This window comes from Tinamus guttatus, unplaced genomic scaffold (genome assembly GCF_059628265.1).
Source record: "Tinamus guttatus ecotype Peru unplaced genomic scaffold, ASM5962826v1 Tinamus_guttatus_pri_ptg000038l, whole genome shotgun sequence".
Classification (NCBI taxonomy): Eukaryota; Metazoa; Chordata; class Aves; order Tinamiformes; family Tinamidae; genus Tinamus; species Tinamus guttatus.
In genome coordinates, this window is record NW_028288572.1 from 2,316,858 (window position 1) to 2,329,592 (window position 12,735).

Below are 12,735 nucleotides of genomic sequence, written 5' to 3' on the forward strand. Positions count from 1 at the left end.
GGTCAGGATTTAGTGGAAAGCTTCCTTCTCCTATAAATCATGCTATGAATATTGATCGTGGTGCCCTCTACTTATCTAAAAGTTTTATGAGGCTTTTTAAAAAAAATTTACTGACTCTGTTTTGGTGAGAAGGATCCTTTACTGGAAACAAATCTGAGGAAGATCTCTAATATATGCCAGTTCCATTTTTATATAGTTAAGAATGACTTTATAACAAAGTGCTGCCAGTCCAGACCAATTTATTATATGCTCTACAAGTGTTAAACTGCCTTAAATCAATAGTTGAGAAGACAGGAGAGTGTTTGGGTGTAATAAGTTATCATTTTAATGAAATATAGATTATTCCAAGACTATTAAACAGGTGGATGGTGTCAGAAAAATTGTTCATTTTTTCAATGCTAAACAAAACCATCTATTTCAATGGTGTAAAATCAATAAGCAGCTGAAATCTGCCATGTAGCTTGAATGCCTAAGTAAATGTATAGTTAGAACTGCCCGTAAGTAGATGGGTTACTGCTTGCATGTCCTTCTTACTAAATCTGAATAAAACAGTATACAGGAAACTGGGAAGAAGGAAGAAACTTGAGCAAAACTTTCTCATTTCTTGTTTTTTTTTTTTTTTTTTTTTTTTTTAGAACAGTATTTTCCAAGTTGTATAGCCTTTGGGGGCAACTATGATTTGGGAAGGGGAGACTTTTGTACTTTAGTGGTGGAACTGAAGGAAACATAGGCACCCCTAAGAAAAAAATCATTTGGAAAAATGCTTCAAGTTACCAGTAATTGGCTTCCAATAACAAGTCTAGTTTTACTTAACTTTCCAGGATGCAGTTAAAAGAAAAAAAAAATGTGTATGGTTTAGGGCTGGGTTGAGCACTCTCATCCATTACACACACACAAAAAAATCCATTCTATGTCAGAATGAAACCAAGCCCTTTTACACTTATGTTGTGAAAATACTTCTTTTGACAAGAACTCTTATAACCAGAGTGCTAAGGCAGACTGGAAAAGCTAGGCTGAAGCCTCTGCTGGAAAAAAACTCTCCTTATCTTCAGGGATTGTGTGGTGAGACCTTTAAACACCTTCATGCTTTATGTTTTTTTTTTTTTTTTTTTTTTAACATTTTCTCTCTTTCTTATGGAAATAATTAAAAATCCACATAGCAAATTGACAGTTATCGTGTAATCTATTATTTATGTTATTCATCTAAAATGAATCTAAGATCAAAGTCTTTGATCTGAATCATATTTTTCAGAAACTTGAAGCAAATCTTTTCCTGGCCGAATACACTGGCACTCAGGCAGTTAGTTAGTCATAGGACTTCTTTGCTTTGATCAAGTCTATTGTGACACTGAGAAACTCCTCAGTGTTTATCAGCGTGTTTTTATCCTACCAAAAATAAATAAATAAATACTAATTTGGAAAAATCAACATTTTCCAATGTCAGCCCAACTCCAGCTTTCTCAATCAACTCTAGTTATGGTTCACTAAGTCACTTCTCATCCTGTGCTTCCATGAGCAACTTCTGTTGGCACTGCGTGCCTATAAGGTGTGTTCCATGAATAAGTTTCAGGGTTCCTGTCATTTGTTGATTTAGCAATCTCTGAAGGTTTGCACCTCTTGCAAAACTACAAACGGAAAGACATGAGCTAAACATCTCTATCTTTGGTCATTGATTATATTCATATTACAAAAGGATATTAATTCATCTATTTTTTATGTTCTATTGGTAGCTGGCTGCCTATGAATATAATTCAAAAGTAGTCCCTGACTAGAAGGATAACATTAGAGCAAATATTATCTAGCTTCATTTTGACTATTCAAAGGACTATTTTGCAACTAGTTTGCTTAGTTATAGACATCTAGTGCTATTTGAGATATTTTCAGATATTCCGCTTGTCCACGTAGTTGCTGGTCTGGTGGTCACAGATTAAGTGTCATATCTGCAAGTCTTGTCCAGATTTTTGTATACTATACAACTCCTTAAGTGACACAGGGACCAGTGTTTAGACATGTGAATATAACTGGTGTTTCTCCTCTATGTTAACTGTGCAATTAGCATGTGGACATTATAGTGCTGCCCACGAAAAAAAAAAAAACATGCAAAAGCCAAACATCTCCTTCCTCTTTCTTCTTATTATATTTCCCTTTCAAAATTCATGGTTATATTTTTAAATTAAGCCCAGCAGGTGGAAAGTTCCTTAGCATTTTCAAATAAGATCATTTGTCCCTGCATTAAAAGATGTTTCTTTTCTGTGATTTCTTTCTGGTCTATCCCTGCTGCTTTCTGAAAGATAACTTAAAGATTCTTTGGAATAAATCCTAACAACTTCCTTAATAAATGCTTTTCTACAGAGATATGTGCAGATAAAGTTTACTTTTTCCTGACATCTAACTCTAAGATATCCTAATTTTGCAACATGGAATAAAGTTTTTTTTCTTTTTTGTCTCTTTCCCCCCCCCCCTTTTCCTCTGAAGCACTGTTTTCCCTCATTAAAGGCTTTTTATTTGATGCTGATTGCCTTCAGCAGTGAAGGGATCTTGAAAAAGCAAAGATGATAAAAATACATTGATCAAATTTCATATTCTTGTAAATGCAGACTGAATAGAGGAGATGAAGTTTCACCAGGCCTTTATGTAGAGCATGCAGGCAGATAAAGTCTCTTACTCTTCCATCATTTCCTTCTCTGTATGTTGGTGAAATATTGTCTCAGAAGACAGAGCTGGTAGTAAGGGAATAGCCCGGCTGCCTTTGGGGCTGGAAAGGGTGAATTAAGAGCCCCAGTGTTCCTGCAGCTGCAAGAGGAAACTCCACTGCAGTGACTGCAAGCAGAAATCCCTTCTAGGACAACTCCATCTTCTCCTCATCTGCTTTCTTATAGAGACAGTGGACTGTGCTCTAAACCAGACAAGGTGTTCTGAGTTGAACAGGACCCGTTCGGACTGTTTTGCCATAATCTCTTGCTTGGATGGAGAAAACAAGGGTAAATACCCATCTAACAGTTGTCCTCAATTTACATAAACTTATCAACCTAGAGAGCTGTAAGAACAATATTCCCTTGTCCAGAAGAACAGTGGTTGAGTTGGCTATTTCCTTCCTTGAACTTGACCTGGCGTGTTTCATTTCAGTTCATTCAAGGGAAGTACAAAGCCAATATTGTAGGGATACAAATTTATTGACAATTCCTCTCCTGTTTCATTATCTATACATTATACACTTCAAAGGTCCCTAAAAACACACCCAATCTCCTCATGCCTCTCTATTCCTTTAACCCTAAACTTCAGCTTTATGGTGCTGATAAAATATACAGAAGGTCTATGTACTGTACAGAGCAAATCTCAGGCAAAGGAACCAACATTCAGTGCCAAAAGCTCCGTGGTTTCCAGACAAAAGAGAGTTATTCTTGCCTTTATACTCACATATCTTGCCTTGTGTGGTTTTGCTATCTATTTTCTTGGTTGCCTCCTTACCCATGTCTCCTAGGTTAGGTACTCAGCTGAAGATGTAAGGAATTGCTTTTCATCTCTTTTCTTATATTGGCATTTGAGAGTAGGTAGACTGCTTCATTTCAAATGAGAGCTAGCCTGAACTCCCAGCTGAATCCTGAATCAAACCCTAAGTGAGCCTCTCACTGCATTTGGGATAACTTTGATCTTTTATTATTTTCAGTCTTTGAGTGTTTCGTACTTTTATAACCAGCAGAACAAATACGGAACTAGTCTTTTACCTACAAGTGCTCTACCCCATTGAAATAGATGTGACTCCTTACAAGATAAAGTCCTTTTTTGTGTGTCCAGGGATAGCGAATTTATTTGCAGAGGATCCTTGGGGCAAAGATAATAAAATTAAAAGTGAAATACAAGAATCTCATGAGCAAGTCCTTTTTTTCATTTTTTTTTGCTTTCTCTCTCACCCCCATACTGTTTTCATGTTTGTTTTGTTCTTATTACTGGATTCTAACCCTCATACAACAGATACAGAAAAATAGTCTGAAAATGCTTCAAGCCATATCTTACCATTTTCTTCTTTTTCCCTGACTGACAGTGTCTGTTTGACATCGCTTTAGAATCTCTGTCAACATCTAACCTTACAGACATGAGGCAGTGCTGCTTCCTCTTTCATGCTCTCAAGATTTCATGTAGAACTGGCATGAAAAGCACAACTTATATTTGAAAGATTGAGTAGATGCCAGAGATGAACGCTGAAAATTGATGTGGTCTCTAAGTGCTAAAATTACACTAACTCTGCAGGATATTCTGACATTCCATTTTTGAGCATTTCCTTTCCTTCACGATATTTTTTCAATAAAATTTGAAAATTAAAATTGATACTGATATCAACAAAAAAAATATGCAATTAATTTTGGAGAATTACATAAACATGTATAAAAGTGGCCTCTCTCTGTACTTCTGTCTTCAACAGTCATCAGTCACTGTTAAAATGGGACAAAGGCTATTAGTGTTTTTCAGCCATAGGGTAGTGATAAATAGAAACTTTTGAATGCAGCCCAGTTTGTAAGGGTTGTCATACCTTACATTTCATTGTTTCACTGAATCAGTGAAATATCAAGCTTGTTTAATTATCTATGGCTAATGTTGCAAAATCTTAATTCTCTTCAGAAAGAGATTTGATCAAAAAATCAAATAAAGAGGAAATAATAATAACAACAACAACAAAATCTAAAATCAAACAAACAAGAAAAGAAGCAGATAGTCATACCTTTTCCTCTTATAGTGGATGAAAAATAATTCCGCTCTGCCTTCCCTGGTAAATGTTCTGTTGAGAAAGTTTAGGATGGACTAGAAAATGTACCATTAAGTTGATAATTTTTTCTGATTTTTGAAACATTAAAGGTTGTAAAATGATTTGTGACAATTCAGAACAGCATAAAGTGGGGGAAACTTGAAGTCTATAGCTAGCATAGACAACACAGACCTGAGGACAAAATGCACAATTTTCATTATCTCACTCCCTCATATCTTAAAATTAAATAGAAATTCTGTTCTTGCATTTTTTTTGAATTCTGTTAAAGTTCATTCTCAGCAATAAAATACAAGGCAATATATGTGAAATACCATATAAAATCTAACTCCTTGTTACAGTTGCAGAAGTTACAGAAGAGTGGAAGAAAAGTCCAGCTATCTAGAATCCTTCTTGCGTCCAAGACTAATTAAAGTGGAGGCCTTGGGAAGAAGACAAAACCGAGGAATATGCAATCCTGCAAAGCACTGCTCCTCTATGCTGAGATCCATGCCTCAAGAACTCCTGAAATACCAGCTTTTGTTTTTATAAGTAAGATTAAATATAGATGTCGACATTTCATTCTTTTTGTAGATCATTGTTCTGTTCTGGTCATCACTAACATATTGGAGCACTGTTGATTTAGGCACTCCCAGTTCTAAATGTCTTTCATAGCTCTTTGGGACTCCTGGCATTTCATGGCAGGTTGATTTCTGACAAGAAAAGATTCCCACAGGTTTTTGTAGGTTTTAGACCATGAGGACAAAGTACAACTTCATGTTTTATGATTTAGCTGCTGTTGCCAGAGGTATGTTTCAACTAATTCTTGTGAAATAGCTGGACAAGAGTCCATTATACCCATTTCAGTTGTGAGGCTTACTTTTTAGAAATACACAGGTACACATGATGAATGAGTATGTTAAGAACCGATACTTCTTCAGATAAAATTAAATTTTAGCTCCCAGTATGAGGGCAGATAATTTAAATTCTGTGATGCATGAATCAGTGTGCTGGCAGCATACAAATGAATAGAAAATTGGGTCAACCTCCCACCCTGAAACAAAGTTAAATAGTTAGACAGATATATATGAGGACAAATTGTTTGGCAACATTCATGCTTTTGAAGGGACTGCTTCATTGTGCCATTGTGCCAGCTTTGTTCTGGGACATTGTTTGCAAGACATGTTCAATTTGACTTTAATGTTGTGATGAGAGCAGAACAGAGGAAGGAAGGCCATGGTGGTGTGCCTCAAGATAGAGGAAACTTAAGGATGCTGAGGGATAATATGATGTAACTACTTATTCTTTTCCGGAGGCCTTAGAAAAATACATCTTTTACATATTTCTTTCCCATTACAAAGCTTCTGATATAGGAATATAAGAAGGGGAGATAATGGTTGAGATAAGTGTAAAGAAATAAATCTAATGGGTGGGTAAAGAGAAAGCTTGTCTTCAAATTTTAAAATACCTCACTGTATGCATATACAGACATTAAATTCTTTCCTCTTTTCTAGTCTTTTGCATTATCTTAGTGATTCGGGCCGAGGGATGAAAATTTGTTCTGCTATCATTCTCCACTAAAATAACTTCTATGATATAAAGAGTTGCAGGTTCCATAGACTCCTTCCTTATATGGGTGTCAGATAATTAATTCACAAATAAAGTGAATGGTTTTGAGGAAGAATGATCCATCTATTCAGAGGCTATGGAACCTGCTTCCACTTTGCAGAGATTTAATTTGGCCTTGAATAGAAAAAAAAAAAAAAAAGATTCTTATGGACTTGTGGGAAATTAAATAAGACAATATTATATTTGACTTGTCATTCTCATCTAGCCGCTTTACATTGTATATTCTCAATGTCATGTCTTTGGCAGAATGTGATTTTCACCAGTAAGCACTTAATCATAGATGCAAGTGAAATATTATTTATTACATGCAATTTAAACTTTCAAACACATCTTTTTTTTTCATTGTCTAACAACACTGGTCACTGTAGTACGAAAGTAATTGATAATTCATAGCATTATCTGTAAGAATCATAGAATCATAGAATCATAGAATCATAGAATGCTTAGGGTTGGAAGGGACCTCTAGAGATCATCTAGTCCAACCCCCCTGCATACGCAGGGACACCTAAAGCACGTGGCACAGGACTGCATCCAAGCGGGTTTTGAAGATCTCCAGAGAAGGAGACTCCACAACCTCTCTGGGCAGCCTGTTCCAGTGCTCTGTCACCCTCACTGTTAAGAAAGTTTTCCTTAAGTTCCTATGGAATTTTTAATGTTTCAGTTTCCGGCCATTTCCTCTAGTCCTATCAGTGGCCACCACTGAAAAGAGACCATCCCCGTCCTCTGCACTCCCTCCCTTGAGGTATTTATATACACTGATTAGATCCCCTCTCAGCCTTCTCTTCTCCAGGCTGAACAGGCCCAGCTCTCTCAGTCTTTCCTCATAGGGCAGATGTTCCAGGCCCCTGATCATCCTTGTAGCCCTGCGCTGGACTCTCTCCAGCAGCTCCACATCCCTCTTGTACTGTGGAGCCCAGAACTGGACACAGTACTCCAGATGCGGCCTCACCAGGGCTGAGTAGAGGGGCAGGATCACCTCCCTCGACCTGCTAGAGATGCTCTTCTTAATGCAGCCCAGGATCCCATTGGCCTTCTTGGCCACGAGGGCACACTGCTGCCTCATGGTCAACTTGTCGTCCACCATGACACCCAGGTCTTTCTCCGCAGAGCTGCTCTCCAGAAGGTCGGTCCCCAGCCTGTACTGGTGTCTGGGGTTATTCCTCCCCAGGTGCAGGACCTTGCACTTGGCCTTGTTGAATTGCATGAGGTTTTTCACCGCCCAGTTGTCCAGTCTGTCCAGGTCCCTCTGGATGGCAGCACAGCCCTCTGGGGTATCGGCTACTCCTCCCAGTTTGGTATCATCAGCAAACTTGCTGAGGGAGCACTCTGTGCCTTCATCCAGGTCATTGATGAATAAATTGAACAGGACTGGACCAAGGACTGACCCCTGGGGGACCCCACTAGCCACAGGCCTCCAACTAGACTCTGCACCGCTGATCACCACTCTCTGGGCCCTGCCATCCAGCCAGTTCCTAATCCATCTCACTGTCCACTCATCTATCCCACACTTCCGGAGCTTGCCCAGGAGGATGTTGTGAGGGACGGTGTCAAAAGCCTTGGTGAAGTCGAGATAGACTACATCCACCGCTCTCCCCTCGTCTATCCAGCCGGTCATTTCATCATAGAAGGCTATCAGGTTAGTCAGGCAAGATTTTCCCTTGGTGAATCCATGCTGACTACTCTTGAGCACCTTCTTGTCCTCCATGTGCTTGGAGACAACGGCCAGTATGAGCCGTTCCATCACTTTTCCGGGGACGGAGGTGAGGCTGATTGGCCTGTAGTTGCCTGGGTCCTCCTTCTTGCCTTTTTTGAAGACTGGCGTGACATTGGCCTTCTTCCAGTCTTCCGGCACCTCCCCCGTTCTCCAGGATCTTTCAAAGATGATGGAGAGCGGCTTAGCTATGGCATCTGCCAGCTCTCGCAGCACTCTGGGGTGCATCCCATCAGGGCCCATGGATTTGTGGGTATCGAGGTTCCTTAGGTGCTCTCTGACCCAATCTTCCTCTACCCAGGGCAAGTCTTCCTCTCCACCAGCTTCTTCTCTTGCCTCTAGGGCCTGGGGCTCTAAAGGGCTGCCCTTGGTAAACACCGAAGCAAAGAAGGCATTGAGCAACTCTGCTTTTTCTGTGTTATTTGTAACCAAGGTGCCCATCCCGTCCTCCAGCGGACCCACGTTTTCCCTGATCTTCCTTTTGCTGTTAATGTATTTGAAGAATTTTTTTTTGTTATTTTTAACGTCCCTTGCCAGCTTGCCTTCCAGACGTGCCTTAGCTTTCCTTGTCGCATCTCTGCACTCCCTGACTACGTTCCTGTATTTCTCCCAGGGGGCCTGTCCTTTTTTCCACATTCTGTATACCGCTGCCTTCTGCTTGAGCATTGCCACAAGCTCCCGGCTCATCCACGCAGGTCGCCTGCCCCCTCTGCCTCCCTTCCTACACACAGGGATGCACTGTTGCTGGACGTGGAGAAAGTGCCGCTTGAAAACTAACCAGCTCTCTTGGGCCCCCCTGCCTTCTAGAGCACTAGCCCATGGGATTCTACCGAGGAGGTCTCTGAAGAGGCTAAAGTTGGCCCTCCTGAAGTCCATCGTCGCAAGGCTACTTACAGCCCTTCCTCCTCCTCGTTGAATCCTGAACTCCACCAACTCATGGTCACTGCAGCCGAGGCTACCCCCCACCTTCACATCTCCTACTAGGCCCTCCCTATTTGATAGCACGAGGTCCAGTAGCCCACCTCTCCTCGTCGGCTCCTCCACAACCTGCGTCAAAAAGTTATCGTCGACGCTCTGCAGGAACCTCCAGGACTGCTTATGCCTGGCTGTGTTGTCCTCCCAGTTGATGTCGGGGTAGTTGAAGTCCCCCATGAGAACCAGGGCCTGTGACCGTGAGGCAACATCCAGCTGCCTATAGAAGGCCTCATCAACCTCCTCGTCTTGGTCAGGTGGCCGGTAGCAGACACCCACCACAGTGTCTCCCACATTAGCCTGCCCTCTAATCCTTACCCACAAGCTCTCAACTCGCTCATCCTCGACTCCCAGGTTGAGCTCCATGCATTCCAGTTGCTCTCTCACATAAAGAGCAACTCCACCACCTCGCCTTCCCAGCCTGTCCTTCCTAAAGAGCACATAGCCTTCCATGGCAGCGCTCCAGTCGTGCGAGCTATCCCACCACGTCTCTGTGATTCCGATGAGATCATGACGCTGGGACCGCACACAGATCTCCAGTTCATCCTGCTTATTCCCCATGCTACGCGCATTGGTATACAGGCATTTCAGGGAAGCAACAGAGGCCACAGGTTTCCCAGGAGGGGTGAAAGAGGACCCTCTGTGATCATTTCCTATCCTCACTTCCCCACTACCATACTCCCGCTGGACGCCATCTGACCTGGGCTGTGCGGTACTGCTTGCTGCGTCAGTGTGCCACTCCCCTTCCCCCTTCTTGCCTAGTTTAAAGCCCTCCTAACCAGGTTGGCCAGCCTTTTTGCAAAGAGACGTGTGCCCCTCTTGCTAAGATGAGTACCATCGTTCCCCACTAGCTGTTGGTCATCAAACAGAGACCCATGGTCGTAGAAGCCGAAACCCTGTTGCCAGGTCCAGCGGCGCAGCCAGTTGTTAAGCTGCCATATTCGCCTTCTCCTCCTTGAGTCCATTCCCCTCGTTGGCAGAATGGAGGAGAACACCACCTGGGCACCTGTACCTTTGATGGCCATCCCTAGGGCTCTGAAGTCTTGCTTGACGTCCCTCATTTTCCCCATGGCATCATTAGCACCCACATGAATCAATAGTAGAGGATAATAGTCCGACTCCTGAACTATTCTTGGGAGCCTTTCTGTGATATCCTTTATTTTGGCCCCAGGTAAGCAGCAGACCTCTCTGGATGAGGGGTCCGGTCTACATATCGGTGCCTCCGTGCCCTAACACTACTAGAAAAATAACTTGGAAATACATATGAAATGGAGGACTTATTCCGTGTCATATGCAATGCATAGACAAAATTAGGAATAAGCATGTTTTTGTACAGAGCCTATCACACAAAAGTTTCTGTCTTGATCACAGCTACTATTTAATCAATAATGAATTGATATAATACTGTTCTGAAGCACAGTTTAACCTTTTGGAATCTTCATTTGTGAAATATTTAGAAGAACTAGAATTAATTGAACTCCTCATTATCTGTAAACTCATTCCTTGTCTCTTTAGTAAATTGCTTAGTGAATTGTCCCATTTTCTTCTATGAAGTGATTAGAATAAAAGCACAATTTAGCCAGACCATGCTCGGCCTAATTTGCACATCAAGGTATTTACTATTTGTGTTGTATTTTGAGTTGTCAGTTACATGAAATTTTGTCTGCTCTTTGACTGGATAGCTGAAATTTATGAAACAGAATAACAACAAAGCAGCCCATAATGAGTAATGTGTATTTGATGCACATTTTGGCAAAGTGTAATAATACGTACGTGCTAAAATGCATTAAGCTCTTGAAATCTGTGGCCTGTTCATAATAAGCTAGTTGTCTTGATAATCACAAAAAGCTAATCACCAACCACAGATAAATATAATACAATACTTAAGCTACAAAGTGCTTTCAGTCCTTAACTAATTTGTATTTTGTGTTTTGAAATGTTTTATCATTCTAGCAGTTTCAGAAAAATACAATGCATGAGTAGGCCATGGTGGATGTGTAAATAATTTGAACTCCACAGTTGAAAGAGTCTATACAGTTAATTAAATTATCTTTTAACAGTGCGTATTAGCATTAATATATTAAATGTGTTGTGATAGAGTCTATCTTCTCAAGAGGGGCTGCAGAACATAGCTCTCAATTATGTCCTAGTTAGATTTCATAGATGCACCTCCCCTTGCATAACTTTAGACATCCTTGTGTCTGCCAAATCTTTTCTTGTCATTGTTTTTAATACTCAGTGGAGACATTTAGGCATCTCTAGAAAGCTATTCATATAGTTCACATAGGTCTTTCCATTTGTTTGTTTGTTTTTGTTTAGAAATAACTACTTAGAAGTTAGTAATTTGAACTTGAAAATTACTGTTTTTCCAAAGACTATAAAAGGATCCAGATGATCACTTCAGATGTAGATATCCATGGTTAGGCAAATGTCTAAATGTAGGAGATATGAAATCTACCTTTTAGTTTTTTTTTTTCTAGACAATATCGTCACTTAATTTCCTTGATTGGCATTTGTCCTATTACAAGATGTGGTAAGTAATTCAACTTCAGCCTATCATAGAATCATAGAATCCTTAGGGTTGGAAGGGACCTCTAGAGATCATCTAGTCCAACCCTCCTGCACACGCAGGGTCACCTAGAGCATGTGGCACAGGACTGCATCCAAGCGGGTTTTGAAGATCTCCAGAGAAGGAGACTCCACAACCTCTCTGGGCAGCCTGTTCCAGGGCTCTGTCACCCTCAGATGACAGGACCTATAATGACCAGGACTTTCCTTTTTAGAAATAGGAGCACTGAGGGCAATCTCACAAATTTTCTGACCATATCTAGGCTTAACCCAGCATCCTTGAGATGAATGTTTACATGTGAACTGAAGAAGCAAGCAAGTATGGTAAACAAGGGAATGATTTGTGCATATCTTTACCTCCTCCGGTTCTATTTAGCCTTCAGTAGGAGTACAGAGCTGGCTGGGAGAAAGTCATATATATGTGAGGAAAGTTATTCCCATATTGTACTCCTTTAGGCCTGTCTGACTCACAGCTAATAAGAACTAACCTTCTGTGGCATTGCTGGGGAAAATTGGAAAATTATGTATGCAGAAGCATGCATAGAGTTAAAGTCTTCAGAAAGAAGAGGACTAACAGCTATTTAAATTTCCCGGAAGAAATGTTCTTAAGCACACTTTGCAACCTTTGTGTTTGACTTGCACTTTGATAAAATTCAATTATGCAATCTCTCTCATATGTTTGCCTGCTTGTTAAGACTGATTTTTCAGGTAATTCCTACTTACCTGCAATGTGCTATACCCTTTGAAGGGCAGTAGGCTCCTATATAAGAGGGAGAGGTTTACATTTAAGATTTGCTAACTCAGTGTGAGGCAGGCATGTGTTCTGCTCCGGTGACTTGCAGGCTGCTCTGCAGAATTAAAATGTGCCATTTGCAGTCGCCTGGCAAGTCAAACTGGAGGAGCAAAACACCTTTTAGCTTTCAGAATCACCTCGCAATCCTGGTACATATGCTTATAGGGGCTTGTGGAATTGGATTAATTTGCTGATCTCAACAACTATTTTTCCACAGTGGAGTGGAAAATGTGATTCAAACAGAAGAAATCCAAGTGCATTTTCCTTAGAAGGGGCAGACAAGAGCAGGGATGCTCTAAAGGCTTACTGAAGTCCAGACCTAGT